Below are 19,506 nucleotides of genomic sequence, written 5' to 3' on the forward strand. Positions count from 1 at the left end.
GGAGTTTCTTGTCTTTTCTCTGCCCCAAAACAGCTCCAATCGCGTAATCACTTGCGTCACACATTATTTCAAATGGCAAGTCCCAATCTGGTGGCTGCACAATGGGAGCACTGACTAGAGACTTCTTGAGAATCTGAAACGCAGCGAGGCAGTCAGCATCAAAAACAAACTTCGCTTCTTTGCACAGCAGACGGGTGAGTGGCCTCGCTATCATAGAGAAGTCTTTGATAAACCTCCTGTAGAAACCGGCATGTCCCAGAAAACTCCGAATATCCCTCACTGTCCTAGGAGGCTGCAGGCTGGTCATAACTTCAATCTTTGCTTTGTCAACCTCGATACCCTGCTCTGATATCCTGTGACCCAAAACAATGCCATCTTTCACCATGAAATGACACATCTCCCAATTTAGCACCAAGTTCTTCTCCTCACATCTTTCCAGCACCTTGCACAGATTAGCAAGGCAGTCGGTAAATGAAGAACCGTAGACTGAGAAATCGTCCATAAAAACCTCCATAATGTCCTCAATAAGATCAGTAAAGATCGACATCATGCATCTCTGGAAAGTGGCAGGAGCATTGCACAATCCGAAGGGCATTCTCCTGTAGGCAAAGGTACCGTATGGACAGGTGAATGTTGTCTTCTCTTGGTCCTCTGGATGAATGGGTATCTGAAAGAACCCGGAGTAGCCATCGAGAAAACAGTAGTAGGGGTGGTTGGCTAGTCTTTCCAGCATCTGGTCAATGAAAGGAAGTGGGAAGTGGTCCTTCCTTGTGGCTGAGTTTAGCTTCCTGTAGTCAATGCACATCCTATGCCCTGTGACTGTTCTGGTAGGAATCAGCTCAGCCTTCTCATTTGTGATGACAGTGATGCCACCCTTCTTAGGAACCACATGAACCGGGCTCACCCAAGTGCTGTCTGAAATTGGGTAGATCACCCCTGCACTCAACAGCTTTAGAATCTCCTTTTTCACAACTTCCATCAGTTTGGGATTCAGTCTTCGCTGGTGCTCTATGGACGTCTTTGACTCATCCTCCAAGTGAATCTTGTGCATGCAAAGATCTGGAGAAATACCTGTAATATCATCCAAAGAGTACCCCAATGCTTTTCTATACTTTCGCAATTTTGAAAGAAGCAAAGCGGTCTCCACATTATTCAGGTTAGCACAAATAATAACAGGATATGTGGAATTCGGTCCCAAGAATGCATACCTCAGCCCAGCTGGGAGGGCTTTAAGTTCCACCTTTGGAGCATTCTCCCCACTCCAATCTGGTTGGGAGGATGACGGTTTGACGGTTTTATCGGTGCCTGAGTCTTCAAGGCTGACATAGGCGACATGCTTCTCAATCGGTGAGGCTGAATCCAAAATCTCAGAAAATCCAACCACTTCTTGGTTCATGAACCCGAACTCACTCTCCCTTTGGGTCAATGCGACTTGTAGAGGATCATCAGTGTGCAACTCTTCATCCATTTCCTCCACCAGTTCAGTCAATGTATCAACCCAGAAAGTCTGTCCATCAATAGTCGGATTTTTCAGCACCTTCTCCACATTGTATCTCATCGCCATGTCTCCTAGACGTAAGTCTATATGCCCATTCTGTACATCAATCATGGCTCCAGCAGTAGCTAAAAACGGTCTGCCCAAAATGAGAGGATCTTTAGGTTCCTCTTCCAGCTCCAGAACTACAAAATCGGTAAGCACATATCCCTTTCCAACACCAACAGGGATGTTTTCTAGTACACCGACTGGTCTTCGCACTGATCGGTCAGCAAGGACCAAGGAGACCCTTGTAGGTTTTAGTTCGTCATGCCTAGCCTCTCAGAGACAGAGAAAGGCATTACGCTCACTCCTGAACCCAGATCGCAGAGACTCCTCTCAAAGGTAAGTGATCCAATGCGGCATGGTAGAACAAATGCTCCGGGATCTTCACGCTTTTTAGGCATGACATTTTGTAGAACTGCGCTACATTCCTCATTGAGCATCAACACACCACGCTCTAGGCTCATCTTATCGGTAAGAATCTCCTTCATGTACCTTTTAAGAGAAGGTACCATCTTCACCGCTTCAACGAATGGCAATCTCACATGTAACTCCCCAACAAGGTTCTTTAGCTTCTCGTACTCACGTTCTTTGATCTTCTGCCTTGGTCTGGATGGGTATGGAGCCTTAGGAACATAAGCAGGAGGCGCCACATACACCTCTTCAGGTTCAGAGGAATTTGGCTTCGTTGACACGGGATCGGTCGATCCACATGGACCGGATCGGTCGATCTCCGTCCCCTTAGATCGGTCGATCTGTTCCTGAGATCGGTCGATCTTTTTCTTATTCGATCCCTCAATCGTTTTTCCACTCCTAAGTGTTACAGCATTCACAAACTCCTTGGGATTCGTCTCTGACTTCCCTGGTAGAAATCCAGGTGCTGTTCTGCTGCTGGAGGCGGTTTGAGCAACTTGCTTTTCCAAAACTTTCAAATGGGTGTTCAAAGCTTCAAACTTCCCATTAAGCTCTCCATACATGTTATCCACCTTGGTGTTTATCTCTGCAGTGCTATTCTTCTGACCTTCTAGCACCATTTGCAGCATCTTCTTAATTTCGTTATCCTGAGAAGACTGTGACGAAGAGGCATTCCCTTGATTCTGGTAGTTGTTGTACTGCTGCCTTTGCTGAAATCCTGAGTTGCCCGAGTTGTTCCCCTGATATTGATTTCTGTTCTGATATCCTTGGTTGAACACACTCTGGTTCTGATTCTGGTTCTGCCTGTTTCCTGCCTGAGGGTAGGACTGATGTTGTGGATTCTCCACATTGTTGCTCCGGTAAGACAGATTATTTTGCTGATTTTGACTCCATCCAAGGTTCTGATTGTAGCCTCTGTTGTAGTTTCCTTGACCACCAATGTAGTTCACATCAGCTTGCATATCATCTGAATCATCACCAACAGTTTCTTGTGAGGAACGATAGCCTTGCTCCTCCACAAATTTCACAGATTTCTGATCTCTCTTGAGAAGCATCTCAATCTTGGCATTCAGCTCATCTATCTTCTTGGATTCATAACCAACACCCTTCTGGCTGGTGTCAAACCTTGACTTGCGGTTTGCTTTGCTGGATGACAGGTTGTTCAGCAAGGTGTAAGCTTCTTCAACAGTCTTGGTCATGAAATCACCATTACTTGCTGTGTCCATGGCATCTTGACTCTCTTCATGAACTCCATTATAGAAAATGTTCAGCAAGCTCACATCAGTGTAACCATGGTGAGGGCAGTCCTGTGTGTACTCCTTGAAACGCTCCCAAGCCTCATGAAAGCTTTCTGAATCAAGCTGCTGAAAGCTTCCAATTCTGCTTCTCAGATATGTGGACCTTGACTTGGTGAAGAAATGCTGTAGAAAAGCAGCTCTTGTCTCTTCCCATGTAGTAAGAGATCCTGGAGGGATGGACTTTAACCATCTGATAGCTTTATCAGCTAAGGAAAACGGGAACAACCTGCATTTCAAAGCGCCTTGAGGAACTCCATTATGTCTGCTGGTGTCACAGACTCGCTCAAAATGCTCCAAGTGATACATCGGGTCCTCAGACGGGTTTCCATGAAACGGATTTTTCTCCACCAAATTAATGAGACCAGTCTTGATCTCAAAGTCTCTTCTCTCAATGGGAGGTGGGCGAATCCCAGAACGATCGGCATAGAATGCATCTGGTGTATCATAATGTGCAAGCGTCATCCTAGGCATGCCATAGTCTCCAGCCTGTTGTCTTGCAGCTACACCAGCCTGCTGATTATCACCAGCATTGTTGCCTTCTCGTTCATCTACAGGAATTGGATTTTGCGGGTTGTCCTGAAACTGGTCTTCTTGGTGTTCAGCCATTTCAACCTCTTCAGCGGACTCAAGTCTTTTCTTTTTCACTTGTCTCTCTAGGCGGCCGAGCTCTAACTCCAAAGGTATTAAATTCGATGATCCTTTGCTTCTAGTATGAAATCCGCTCATTCACCTGAAAACACAAACAGAAAGAGAAAGACAGAAACATTAGACAAAATAAAAATGCTATAGTCTTAAACTGATCATTAACTCTAGGGTGACCAAATGGTCCCCGGCAACGGCGCCAAAAACTTGATGTGTCGAGTTTTAACCCGATTATCTAACTGCAAGTGCACAGTAAAGTACGCAGTAGTAATGCGGGATCGAATCCACAGGGACCGATGATCACACGTAGAGTTGCAGACAAGTTAATAGCTACAGCGAACAAAGATATATTTTTGATGTTTTTTTATTTAATTTTCTTTAGTGTCACAAAACATAAACAAGCTGTAAAAAGATGATTTAAACGATTTGAAAACTATTTTAAAACAAACGTTAGGCATTGGGAATTCTCAGGGATTTCTTTTTAATCAAGATACAATTAATGGCAGACACAGGGATATATTAAGAACCGTCTAGAACTCAAACACAATATTAGAATTAACCTACTTCCGTAGTGCTAATTCTCTATGTTATAGAAATCTCCACACTAACTTCCGCTGAGTTTCAATTTCTAAAAAAGCATTAAGAACAGGTTCAATATGTTCACAAAGCGCAATAACATCAACTTCCGAGGGTTAAGGACACCTTGCTCATCTAAAGTATTTTCGGAAGTTCAAACAATCACTTTCGGTGCATCAAACAATCTGATATCATGAACTAAGTGATCAATTCAGTTCAAGCAGTAAGAAATCCATTAGATGAAGAACCAAAACGTAATCCCTTAGTCTACACACGTTTTATGAATCAAAACATCAATAAATCCCCTATGAGAACTCCTAAACCCAACTAGATGACTACTCACACATAACTAAGCAAGAACAACACGATTTTGATGAAGAAAACATGATAAGATTGTATTAAAACAGAGTAAAGGTTCAGAAGATCTTCTCCAAATGGTTTTGAGATGAACTCCTTTACAAATCTTCACAAATCACACAAAACAAGTTACAAAACTCTCAAATCTCTCTCAAGAACTTGTAAATCTCCTTCTTGGCCGTCCTTGATCTTTTTTGAGTCCAAAAAGTCAAGTCCTTTTTTCCATTATTGAGGGGAGTGGGTAAAAAGGAGTGAAAAGCTCGTTGGTGCGTGTGGAGCCCGTAGAGCGTGGGATCGGTCGATCCACATGGACCGGATTGGTCGATCTAGTGCATGAAACCGTAGCGACAAGTTCTGCTTTTCTTCTTAGCTCTATCCACAGACAATGGATCGGTCGATCCACAGACAATGGATCGGTCGATCTATGTCCTGTGCGATCAATACTTCTCATTCGGTCCATTGTTCGGTCCATCTTGCTTCTGAATAAATCCCGAATGCGTTCTTTTCTTGCAAGCTATCTAGTAACCTGCATATTACACTTAAGAACACCAAAATGCATCAAATAGACCAAAATATTAATTAAAACCGACCATTTAATTGCTCCAAAACGAGTTTAAAACCGTTAAAAACACGGCATATCAAGTTCAACAATCAATATTCAAATATTAAATCCGAAATGATTAAGCAGTAAACAATTAAACCATAATAAATCCAAACACTCTTTATGAGTGTCATCACATCAATCAACCATGTATATATATATATATATATATATATATTCTTAGGGCCCAACAGAATCATTCTTCCTCCACATAAGGGACACCGGCAATCCCTTCACTATTACACCACACAGGCGTAGGCGCTCGGGAATCGCCCGGTCACGGTCCTCAATCGGAATCGCCATGCCCCGGTCCTCTATCGGACTCGCCGGGGGCTGTCACATCCACGTGTGACACTCGGCCTTGGTGATCAAGCCAAGTTAAACCGAGTCCACCACTTTCCGGACCACGACCGGTTTAGTGGTACCATTTGAGGAAGCAATGACCTGCAAACTACTACTAGAACCACCGCGAGGTTCTCATACAACAGTACCAACACGAGGTACACACTATAACAACATATAATAATCACACAATCACAATAATCCGGGTGCTTAGACTAGTCTTGCTATCCACTTAGCCCAGACATCGTCTCAAGCCTCGGATCCACAAACTGACACCTAGACCGGTCCGACAATCCTAGCTCGGAAACCGTCTCCGATGCCAGGAGCCTGCATTAAAAATTCGTTAACAAACAATTAACCGTGACTCACAGTGATTAACCGATGTGGCTTGACTTTCTGATTCCGGAAGCTGACCAAATCTTTTTTATTCCTCCAAATCTTCGTCTTAATTCCGTACGTTAATTCCGCAATCTTGTAACACGTCTTGCCTCTCTAAACAGCTCCTTAAATTATTTATTTTCTTTTTCTATTTCTTTTCTTCTCTTTATTTCGTTTCTCTTCTTGCTCTCCTCTCTTCTCTCTTGGTCATGTAAGTGGGGAAATGGAAGAGGTTGACCTTCCTTTTATAGTAAAACCAGATGAATAGATTTGTGACAGCTGTCCCACCTTCTCTCTTTGATGACCACGTCACCTTGACCTTGTCATTCTCTTCTTTTTCCATGTAGTGTCTCCCCTCCAAGATGGACACGTGATGATGACAATGCAAGGCAAAATATGATTCACTCTTCTCCTCTTCTCTCTCGGACACGTGATTGTCAAATATAAAATATTTCTTTGTCTCTTCTTTCCTTTTAAGCATGATTAACTAACCCAAATTTGGTGACCAAAACTCCACATTCATTGGTCACTACTCTTTGAAAAGTGACTTGATTATCCAACTAAGCTATGGACTTACATTTAATGACATTGCACCATATCATTAAATTGTAGTCAAATTTCGATGATTCCACTTCCCGCCGATATTATTCCGAGCCTTCTCTTCTTTTCTTTTTTTTTTTTTTTAGACGGAGTATTACATTCCACATCCAGGTATGGAACGATATTCCACGTTTCTTGTACAAGTTTCCTAACTTCAGGATTCTCTTTCAATCTTCTATCCAATCTGAATATCTTTGCTCCCTTCTATCTTCTCGTGTCTAGGAAAGTGACAAGAGAGCGGTGATCCGAGCCCTCAAACTTAAGATATTGGCAACAACATGAAGGGAATGTGTCAAACCACTCATTGTTGCTTACAGTTCTGTCTAATCTGCATTGAACAAGGTGGGAGCTTCTTTTTTCCCTCCAGGATAGATAGTTTCCATAGTGTTTTACATCAAAGAGCCCATTGCTTGACAGGAATGATCGAAAGGAGCAAAAGGTTCCTTCTGCTCTTTCTGGTCCACCCTTTTTCTCACTATTATCCGTAAGCTCATTGAAGTCACCAGTTAGGAGCCATGGATTTCGCGGGGTTGGTTGCAGAGCTGATAGTTCATTCCAAATCGAGAGTCGCTTAGTATGGTCCGGTTCACCATAAACAAAGGTAATCTGATAAGATTTTCCTTTATCTATAATCAGAGTGTCAATGAGATTCTTTGTGCTTGACCTGACTGTTAGATTAACATCCTTTTTCCAGATGAGAAAGAGACCTCCACCTCCTGGACTAAGCGGGGGAACAGCGTGGTAGTTCTCAATTGGGAGCCACTTTAGCGTATCAAGGATCATTTCGGAGTTATTCTTCATTTCCATTAGGAAGAAAATGTCTGGGGAGATCCGTCGGTGAATCTCCTTCAGACGCTGGACTGTTATGGGGTTCCCCAACCCACAACAGTTCCAGCTCAATACGACTAAGGAACCGGGGGAGGAAGAGACCGAAAATCCTGTTTCTTCCTTGCATTAGATGTTGATCTTGTGGTCTGTGAAGTTGTTCCCCTCCTTGAAGGTACTAACACATTCCCTTGTTGAGAAGTAGAGGTTTGCTGAGGTGTTGAGGCTCGCTTCCCTTTCTGCTTTCTGTTCATTGCAGGAATTAGTTGGATAGCAGGGTTCTTTGCGATCAATGGAGCTTCGATTCCCGCTCTTGGGACTTGTATGGTTGCTCCTGATATCAGCGGGCCCTTTGAGGATTCTCCAGCCATTCTCTTTTTTCCATTACTCGGTGAGTGTTGGATTTGTGAGAGTTTTCTCTTTTTTGAGCTTGCTCCTCTAAGAATATTAGGAGATAGACGTGGAGCTCGCAGTGTACCTGAGCTTGGACTGTAAAATATTGTCACTCTCTTTAGACTTGGAAATTCCAACCGTTCCCAGTAGATACTCTTCAATTCCATCAGAAAGCGTAATTGAATCTCACGTAGTTTTCTAAAGGGTACAATACTAGACCTCTCGTTTAGTATACCAGAAACCTTTTCTCTGCTTATAATTTCTTGCAGTTCCCTTGATGGCCCCATTACGTGTATACTTATAAGATTCGGAGCAAACACCAACCACGACAAATCCTGCATTCCATTGACCTAGAAATTTTGACAACGCTGAGGTTTTGGAAGCATGTACTTATGCATCCATATCTCGTATGCTCCATTATATCAGAGATGGTACCTCCTTGTATCTCGATAGAGCGAAGGCTAGCCATAGCCGTTTCTAACTGCAACGGACCGTCTTTTGATATAACTCTCTCCAGAGTTATATGTTGGATACAGCTAGCCAACCTGGGGATACTTAAAAGATGTTTCAAAACAACCGTACTCTTGATACTTATCCCCAAGCCTTTCAAATTTTCCATTAACTTGATAACGTCTATCAACTCCATATTTACAAAAGTAGTATCAAACAAAAGCATTTCTATATTTAGCAAACTTGATATCACACTGAGGCTTGGACGAGTTCGTACACCTCTCAGAGCAAAGTATCTCAACTGGATGAACTTTCCTAATCCTTCAGGCAAGTTCTCTAGACATGTTCTTGATAAGTCAAGATGTCGCAAGCTCACTAAGTTTGAAACTTCTTCTGGCAACTTGGCTAGATTTATGTTGGTAGATAGATCCAAAATCACTAACTTAGGCATCGACTGAAAAAACTTACCTGAGATGTTCACCAGCGTGCCGCTGCGTGTTAACAACAACGTGGTAAGATTAAGACAGTCAGGGGAAATCGAGATGTCCCTGATCTCATTTCTTCCAAGTGACATCCTTCTCACCGCCTTCCAGTCCGTAACCTTAGGCATCTCTTTCAGTCCAGCACACGTCTTGACGATAAAGTTCTCATCCTTCTCCCCGAAACTAGACGCAACCCAAAGAGCCATTTGGCGAAGCACATCATGCATTTTTACTTTCTCTGAAGTGTCAACGGTCATCAAGAGACATGCACGAACGAGGTCACCGATTATCTTATGACCCTCGTTGATAGTTCTTTTTCTATCTCCACCTTCATCTATGATCCTTTCGGATATCCAGTACTCGACCAACACGTCTTTATCAATTCCAGCATCTTGTGGAAATAAAGCGCAATACTGGAAACATTGCTTTACTCTCTCGTCCTTAAGATCATCATAGCTAAACTTGAGAATTTTAAGAATCTCGTCTTCAACTTCTGGATATCCACCCGCATTTGAATCCAGATCATCAATCGCACACTGCCACTCGGGTACTGACGTTTTGTATGCCATTGTTTCCCCAATAACGTTGAGTGCTAGGGGTAAGCCTTCACAGGGCCTGGCCTGAATAGAAGCCAGTAAAGCATGTGCTTTAGGGACGGAGACAATAAATATTTGTTGGGACCAAAAATTACAGAAATCTCATGTAGCTCTACTGGTATAAGCGGCTGATACCACAGTTACATACCATGGTTCGAATCTTCATTGATGTATTATTTAGTATTTTTGCGAATTTTAAAATTTAAAGGGCCAAAAAATAATTTTGGCTTGTGGGCCAATAATTATCAGGCACGGCCCTGAGCCTTCACATTTCTCACAAAGTTGCCTCGCTAGCTTGAGGATCTCTGGATCACTTAGTGTGTTGTTACCTCTAAAGTTCCGCCGGAATAATTCCCAAGCATTCTCCTCGTCTAGTTTCTTGACTTCCAAGACATGATGAGATCTCATTCGCGCACAAACATCTTTCGAGCGAGTGGTAAAGACAACCTTGCTTCCATTTTCTTGTGAGGGTAATGGAATTCCAATTTTTTTTAAATCCATTTTCTCCCATATGTCATCTAATAACATAACGAATCTTCTCTTTGCAAGAACATTATATAGACGAGAAGTTTTATCGCTGTGAGTTTTTTTCTTCCACGCCTCGTCACAGATGCCTAGTCTTTCACCGATCGCATTTTGGATCTTTTCAACTTGTAGATCTCGAGATACCCATACAAATATCACGACCTCAAACTCATTTTTTTTTCTCAACTAACTTCTGGTTGATTTTTTCGAGAAGTGTGGATTTTCCTACTCCACCCATCCCGTAAAGACCCAAGATTCCAACGTCCTTCTCCATGAGAAGGCTCCATGTAGTCTCAAGCATCTTCTCTAAACCGACTGTGGGTTCAGTGGCTATCTCCTCTATACGAGGTGGAGGACCCGTCCTAACCACCTCGCCAGAAGGTTTTGAAGGCAAAAGACTTTGTACTTCCTCCAACGTTTCTAATACATCTTTACCATAACAATAGGTTAAAAAGAAGTTGCTGGAGCAAAACCCGCACATAGACAATCTTTCGATTTCTGCAGTCTTATCTTCAAGGAGTTTAGTGACCTTTCGTTCGATGGCTTCGACTTTTGAAATCCAATCCTTACATCTTTCATGCCTTCGCAAACCGTTTCGAGCATTCATCTCGAGTTTCTCCTGCAAGTAAACCTTTGCATCTTCGAGGTCTGGCTTAACTTTTTCCAAATCCTTAAGATGATCTTCCAGATCGAGTATATACTTGGCCTTTTCAAACAACAATTTTTTTGCAGCTTGCAAGCCGCTTGAAAGTACGCTTGAATCTACGTTTCCCATCGTGTTCCAGTAGAAAGAGAGAGAGAGAGGAGATCAAAATGAAAAGAAGAACAAGAAGAACACCAACCACTCCACTCGTTGAAACTCAAGAATGTGCAGAATACTCCCTCTGTTTCTATTTTATCAAAAAATAGTTTGTTTTACATATTTCAAAATAATGTTAGTTTTTTATAATTGGTTGAATTAATTGATTAAATGTTTTTTTTTAAAACAACAATTCTTAAATATTCGTGCTTTTAAGCAAAGCTACTTACAATTAAAAACAGAGAGAATATTAAACAGAGAGAATATTAAAGTAGCAAGCATGTCTTATTCATATAATATAATTGTCATTGTCAATCAATTAAGGAAGCCAACAAATTAGGGATAACTTTTTCTAGGTCTTATTCATATAATATAACGGGTCATGTCAATTAATTAAAGAAAGTTTACTCAAATATACAATATTTTAGGACAATTGATTAAAATCATACAAATCTTTTTTTTATTATTGATATTTTTTAAATACCAAGTGTGCCCTTTTTTACGTTATCATAAAAACGTATTTACAAGAATGTCATTACTTTTCGCTGTCCCGCAAGCAAAAACCCGGTTCCGTATTTTCATTAAATCAGCCGTAAATCACTACATACGTTGTTACAGCTGATTTATTGCTACGTGTCGGCTGAATTAATAAACACGGCTGACTTAAGAGGAAAATGTTGATTTAAGAACATAAGGCAGCCGTCCGGTACGGCTGGTTTACAGAAATGTGGCTGATTTATGGGATAACGGCTGACTTACAGACACAAGTTACGGCTGACTTATACATCGGCGGTTTGATTGCTGGAATATTCGGCTGAGTTGTAGTTAAGACACGACTGAGTTATGTTTCTGTGGCTGAGTTAATGAATATCGACTGGCTGAGTTATTTATTTTACGTCTGACTAATGGGATGTTGTTACGGCTGAGTTTATATTTAATCAGCCGTAATAGGATGGATTAACATTAAACTCAGCTTTTTTACGGCTGACTTATTAGCGAAAGATTAATTACTAGAATAGCATTCGTTTGACGGCTGATTTATGTGACGATACAGCTGATTTATGGTTTTTCATCCTAATTACGGCTGATTTCGGATCAAAAGATTAATTACTGAACTAGTATCCACGGTTCGGCGGACTTACATTGTACATGAGGGCTGATTTACGTAGGCTGATTTATATATTCATTTGTCGGCTGATTAACTGATTTTCCATATCATCTGCCATGTCATCAACTTGGATTTGTCATGTCACTGCTAATGAAATACTTTACAACTAGGTTTGTGTGTGTTCATCTTTTTATTCCTCTTCTTTATCTATCTATCTATCTTCTTCATCTTATTCTTCATTTTCTCAGAGATCTAATGGATCCGGTAATTATTGTTTTCTGGTAACTGGATTAAGAAAAATAGATATGTATTCAACGCCGACAGTATAGGGTGTAGAGTTCTTCATTTAGATGAGAAAACAAAACATGAAGAATTCGCAAAGTCTGTACTCGATGATTACGGATTGAATGAATTGAGGCTGATTTTTATGTATGGGTTTATGTTCTTTGCTATGCCATTATGTATGTAGAACAACATATTTATGTATGGGTTTATGTTAATGGTTACGGCTGAGTTTTCGTTTAATTATGGCTAAGTAATCATTTAATTATGTCTGAGTTATCATTTAATTAAGTCTGAGATACTATCGTCCCGATGTTATAAAAGCCTCGATATTAGTTCTGAGCCGTATTTTCCACACTTCTGAAGCGCCATAGTTAATTATCAACACAGTCAAATCAATAAAGACGAAACGTCCCCTTAAATGTTTAAATCAGTTTTTAAATACTAAAGTAATAAAATGCCTCGATATTAGTTCTTAGCCGTATTTTCTACACTTTTGACGTATTTTCCACACTCAGCTGTCCCATTAATATTTTAACAGCTAAGTTATATTCTGAGTTAAATAATAAAGTATTACCATCTCGATCTCTATGAAGGCCTCGATGTTATATTAACCAACATGGCTGAGTTATATCAACCATCATTGCTTAGTTATATTAACATTACATTAATGGATTATTTCCCGATTCTTGAATTGCCTGAAGAGATTCAGGCGTTAGTGGTTGAACGTGTGGCCGGTAACTCCTTCCAAGATCTCTATGGCCTCAGAGCATCGTGTAAGTTGATCAAGGCGTTAGCAGATCGGCGTAGTCTATACCATTTTTACGATGAATTATCACACTACAAGAAAACACACCGAATTCCGACGGAGGTTCCGACGGACACCAAGGTCGTCGGACATTTGTGACGGAATACTGACAACTTTCCGACGAAATCCAAAAAAATTAAGTCGTCGGAATTCCGTCGGCCATTTCCGACGGAATTCCGACGAAATATGGGTCGTCGGAATATTCCGACGACTTTTCGACGACATTCTGATAAAAAATGTAACCGTTGTAGTCGTCGGAAGTTCGTCGGTATATTCCGACGAATTTCCGACGACATTCCGATTAACAGCAAAGACGTCGGAATTCCGTCGGTATTTTCCGACGGAATTCCGACGAACCATGTGACCGTTGCCGACAAATAGATATGACCGTTGTATAGCCGTTTGGGATTGGACAACTCCGACGGAATTCCGACGGACTGCTTTACATCCGTCGGAATTTCGTCGGAAAGTCGTCGGAGGTCCGTAAGCAATTTCCTATAAATACAACCCCTCCTCATTCAACTCATTCACACTTCATTCTCTCTTCATTCTCTTTAGTCATAACAATTCCGTGAAAATCATGTCTTCAGAAGTTTATTATCGTTCGTGGATGGATAAACCTCATTTGGATCCGAACACCAATTTGCTTACGGAAGAATACGTTCAAGGGATTGGAGAATTCATGAGGCTTGTTCAACAGCAACCGGATGCAAAAAGTGGTATGTTAAGATGTCCCTGCTCTTCTTGCAATAATAATAAGGTTATAAAAGAATTTGATGTTTGGACTCATTTGTATATGAAAGGGTTTTCACGTAATTATAAAGTTTGGTACCTTCATGGGGAAACTGGTTATGAATATGGTAGTACTAGCGAACCTCAGCCTGTTAGTGAACCTCAGCCTGATATTAGATTAGAAGAATCTAGAACGGATATAGATTATGGTGTAGGTACTGAGCAGATGGTACATGATCATTATAGAGGGGAAGAACCAAACCCCGAGTCTAGGAGATTTTTTGACATGTTGCATGCAGGAAAACAACCTTTGTATCAAAATTGTAGAGATGGTCATTCAGTCTTATCATCTGCAACTAGATTAATGGGTATTAAGACAGACTATAATTTGGCTGAAGAATGTATGGATGCGATTACTGATTTTGTCAAAGGTATTCTACCTGAGGATAACCTTGCACCGAGTTCATACTACGAGGTTCAGAAACTTGTTGCAGGTCTTCAACTAAGTGATAGATGTATGTATTGACAACTGCATGATCTACTGGAGAGCGGATGAGACACGGAATGTATGCAAATTTTGTGGGAAACCTCGTTATCAGGAGACGAGGGGAAGAGTTCCGATCCCATTCAAAAGAATGTGGTATTTGCCTTTGACGGAAAGATTGAAGAGGTTGTATCAGTGTGAGCGCACAGCAAAAGCAATGAGATGGCATGCAGAGCATTCCACAAATGGTGAGATTAGACATCCTTCAGATGCAAAGGCTTGGAAACATTTCCAGTCAACATATCCAGAATTTGCGGAAGAGAGAAGAAATGTTTATCTTGGATTATCTACTGATGGTTTCAGCCCATTTGGAAAGCATGGAAGGCAGTATTCTCTATGGCCAGTTATTGTGACACCGTACAACTTACGGCCGAGCTTGTGCATGCGACGAGAGTTTTTGTTTCTCTCAATTCTAGTCCCCGGGCCAGATCATCCTAAAAGATCACTAGATGTGTTTCTTCAACCACTAATATATGAGTTGCAACAACTATGGGCGCATGGTTTTGAGACATACGATGTTTCGCGCAAAGAAAACTTTCAGATGCGGGCAGTACTTATGTGGACAATAAGTGACTTTCCAGCATATGGTATGTTATCTGGATGGACAACACATGGGAAGCTATCATGTCCATATTGTCAAGATGACACAGATGCTTTCCAACTAAAGAACGGAAGGAAAACGTGTTGGTTTGACTGTCACAGACGATTTCTACCACCTGATCATCCATACCGCAGGAGTAAGACTTCGTTTACGAAGAACAAGCAGGTGTTTGATGGTCCACCTGAGGAAGTTAGTGGGAAAGATTTGTTGAAGCAGTTTAGGTATTTTGATGCAGAAAGGACGCCAGATGTAGGTGGACATGAAAACATTCGAGTCAATGCGGTTGGAGAGCTACATAACTGGCACAAAAAGAGTATTTTCTGGGATCTACCATATTGGGAGAGTCATCTATTGCGGCATAATTTAGATGTCATGCATATTGAGAAGAACTTCTTCGATAATCTGATGAACACAGTCCTTAACATCCAAGGTAAAACGAAGGATAATTTGAAGTCAAGGTTGGATTTAGTCGATATTTGTGATCGTTCTGAACTTCACGTTGATGAGAACGGTACGGCCCCTTTTCCCATTTATCGGCTAGATGGTGCTAGAAAAGAAGAGTTCTTTGATTGGATTACAGAGAAAGTGAAATTTCCTGACGGATATGCATCAAATTTGGGGAACTGCGTTGATAGAAGCGAAGGAAAGTTTACTGGCTTGAAGAGTCATGATTGTCATGTAATTATGCAGCGCCTCCTTCCGTTTGCCTTTTCAGCATTATTGCCACGTAATGTTCATGAAGCAATTGCAGGGATTAGTGTTTTTTTCCGTGACTTATGCAGCAGAGTATTGACTGAAGAGGGTATTAATAATTTGAAGACAAACGCACCAGTCAGCATGTGCAACCTTGAGAAGATATTTCCTCCATCATTCTTTGATGTAATGGAACATCTTGCTATTCATCTCGCAAGAGAATTGGAACTTGGTGGTCCTGTGCAGTACAGATGGATGTATATTTTTGAGCGTTATATGCATCATCTGAAGAAGATGGTCAAAAATCAAAGCAGGGTGGAAGGATCTATAGTGGCACAGGTGATCAATGAAGAAACTGCAATCTTTGCTGAAAATTATTTTCCACCAGAAGTGCAAACAAAACACCGAAGACCTGCTCGGCATGATGATAGAGGGGAGAGAGCAACATATCATGTTACTGTCCCAAGCATGTTCAAGGAAATAGGACGACTTAGTGGAAAATTCACGAAGCGGAGACTTACGGACACTGAGAACGCTCATTTGCAAACATATTTGCTCACCAACTGTGAAGATGTTCTACAATATGAGAGGTAAAAATATTTATTCATTTATTGTTAGATTAATATTCAATAAATTTATTTCATATTGATAATATTTTTGTATATAGTGTATATATGGCGGAGTTGCGTATGACTCACAGGCATGCAACAGAAGATGAGCTTCGACAACTTAGAGATAACGGATTTGCTGCGTGGCTTCGTAGTTATGTGAGTCATATATCCTATTACCCTATGCAAATGATTAGTTTAAATTTAATATATATAAACTAATTAATTTTGCATATATGTTTTTTTTATAGGTGAATGATGGTTTGGCCAGAGGTCTTGTGTTCGATGATTGGATACGCGAATTTGTGCAGGGACCAAACTATGTGGTCAAATCATATCCTAAATTTTGTACGCGAGGATATGCATTCACAAGGAAAGGTCATTCTAAGACAACATATGATGCTGGTGTTTCATCTTCTTCTGGTGACGATGTCTACTACGGCAACATAAAAGAAATATTGGAAATCCAATTTCCTGGAATGGTTGGATTGCGTTGTGTAGTATTCTATTGTGATTGGTATGACACCACCCCAGATAGAGGAGTGAAGATTGATGCGTTTGGTGTTACATCAGTTCATTCGCGGCGGAAACTTCAATATTATGATCCCTTCATTCTTGGTTCGCAAGCTGATCAGGTATGTCAATATATTCATAATTTTTTACCAATATAATTAATTAATGTTATATATTGAACTAATACTTTGTATAATTGATATGTATAGGTGTGCTACATCAGTTACCCTCGGGTGACGTACAGAGACGATCCATGGGTTACTGTAACGCAAATCAACCCAAGAGGACGAGTGGATGGAACTTCTGATGATGATGAACCATTGCAACCAGAGTCTACCAGCAACGCCCAGGCAGTTGAAGATTTGGAAAATGTTCAACTCGTTGAGAATTTGACTGTGTTTGGACATGATGCTGTCGTACATTCAGAGCCGGAAGCCGAGGTTGGGGAGTTTGATGAAGATTCAGAAGATTCTGATTAGTTTTTTTTTTTTTTTTTTTTAATGGTCCGTCGGAAATCCCTCGCAATATACCGACGACATAGCGACGACAACGGGTTTCATTGAAAATTGGAAAGTCGTCGGTATTTCGTCGGAAAATACCGACGACATTCCGACGAACTTGTCGAGTTCGTCGGAATGTCGTCGGTATTTTCCGACGAAATACCGACGACATGTTTTTCTATAAAGTTTCAATCATAAAAATCTATAAATTTAGATGCCAAAACTATGAAAATAACACATAATAAGTGTTTAGTATAGTATTAGATCGCAACCGTTCAAATATAACAACTCATTAAAATATTTATGTATGCATATCATTGTTTTCATAACATCTCATCTTAACATTATGTACTTATACAATCATATTTATATAAGCTTACACTACAAAAAATATTGTTGTGTAAAATCGTGTTATAAAACATTTTTATTGTTAAATCTTTATGCAAATACTATATATATTATCAAAGGTTTGGATTTTGCATTTAGAAACTTGAAAAGAACACCCTAAACACTAAGTCGTCGGAATTCCGTCGGAATATACCGACGGAATGTGTCCGTCGGAAAATACTGACGGACACGTTCCGTCGGAATTTCAATTAGCCCGGGAGAACCAAACCGCTTGAAAATTTTCGCGAATCGGCATTTGGTATATTTTAAATATACCGACGGAATACCGACGAACCCGTGTCCGTCGGAATCCACGGAAATAAAAACCCTTCTCCTTTCTTCTTCGTTATCTCCGCGGCCTCTCTCTCTCCGAAAACTCTCCGGCGATTTCGGCGATTTCGGCGACTCTCCGGCGATTCCGGCCTCTCTTCACCGGCGAATCCTCTCCTCACCCTCCTATCTCTTCCCCAAACCCCAAATCATGTAAGAATCATCCCAAACCTTTTTTTTTTCAATTGTTTAGGGTTTTGGAAGTTGATCTCGGATTTTAGGTTGTTTGATTGAACATTTTAGGATTGAATGGATAGTTTAGGATATATAAGTTAGGATTGTTGTTTTAGTTTTTTTTGGAACATTTTTTGATTTTTAAAAACGTTTTTTGATTTTTTAAAACGTTTTTTTTTATTTTTAAAAACGTTTTTTGATTTTTAAAAACGTTTTTTTGAAAAAAATATAAATATTTAACACCATTTTTCTTCATTTATAAATTTTAACAACATTTTTCTATATTTATAAATTTTTTATAATTTTGTATACATATATATATATATATATATATAAAAGGTTTAATAGTTTTTTTTAAAACGTTTATAAAACCTTTTGTAAATATATAAATGAAAATATGTTTGATGGGTTAATTTTTTTTTTTTTAGGGCCGAGGATGAAGCCCGCCCCGCAGCCCGTCTTCGACGTAGTTCGGTGAGCGGTTCCCGTGCATCGGTATCGTCTCATGACTCGGTTCCCGCATATATTCCCGCTCCAGCTCCCTCTGCCCCTCACGCTGCCCCTCACGCTGCTGCTCAACAGGATCCGGGGGTCATGCCGGTTCATCTATTGGTTCAACAACCAGGTCGAGAGCATCTCCCGTTTCTCCAACTCAACCCACGACGAGGCCATAGCACTTGGTTAGTATTTTTTTTTATTTGTACCGTTATATTTTTTGCTTTAATTAACTTGCTAACTTGTATTTTTTTTTAAAGGTTCACCAAGTCGAAAAATGGCATTAGCCGGAGCATCAACCAGATGATGTACTCCATGCTCCGTTTTGGATATCCAAAGTGGAGTGTGATCCCTTCCGACGAACGAGAGTTGTGGTTTCGTCAGTTTGCGGTATAGTAACCCTTCATTTTTTTTAAGTTTTTACATTTTTTTACATATATTTACTTATTAAATTGTGTTTGTTTTGTAGCAAGAGTTCAACTGGCACTCCGATCTTACGGAAACAGTCCGTAAGAAATTCAACGAAAAGGCCATGGACTCTTACACAAAGCAGATAAACGCGTGGAAGACAGTTTGGCAGAAGAACAAGAAGCCACGGTTCATCAACGGGGGGGTGTGGGAGCAGTTGATAGCTCATTGGGAGAGGGAAGACACTGCAGAGACGTCTTCTAGGAACTCCAGGAACCGGAAGAGCGATCGTGGCGGGAAAGGTATGTATGTGCACAACCTCGGCGCTTGCTCCATGTCTACTAAGGAGGATGAACTTGTAAGTTTTTTATTATTATTTATCTTTATATTTTTTAAATAAATATTTTATATATTTTTTGGCTAATAATGGCGGTTTTTTTAGATCGAAGCAAATGACGGTAATCCCGTTGATCGTCTCCAACTCATTAAGGTGGCTCACACTAACAAG

General features: G+C 40.5%; 1 non-coding gene and 1 pseudogene across 1 annotated transcript; one reads left to right on the forward strand and one right to left on the reverse strand.

Annotated features, from left to right (window-relative positions):
* Positions 1–3,238: 3,238 nt before the first annotated feature.
* On the forward strand, positions 3,239–3,345 carry LOC125592133. Its single transcript, XR_007327982.1, has one exon. It is a non-coding gene; the product is annotated as a small nucleolar RNA R71 (small nucleolar RNA).
* Positions 3,346–5,423: 2,078 nt separating this feature from the next.
* LOC106393916 lies at positions 5,424–12,379 on the reverse strand (annotated as a pseudogene).
* Between the last annotated feature and the right edge of the window lie 7,127 nt (positions 12,380–19,506).

The sequence above is a fragment of the Brassica napus genome, chromosome C8 (assembly GCF_020379485.1).
Source record: "Brassica napus cultivar Da-Ae chromosome C8, Da-Ae, whole genome shotgun sequence".
Taxonomy (NCBI): domain Eukaryota; kingdom Viridiplantae; phylum Streptophyta; class Magnoliopsida; order Brassicales; family Brassicaceae; genus Brassica; species Brassica napus.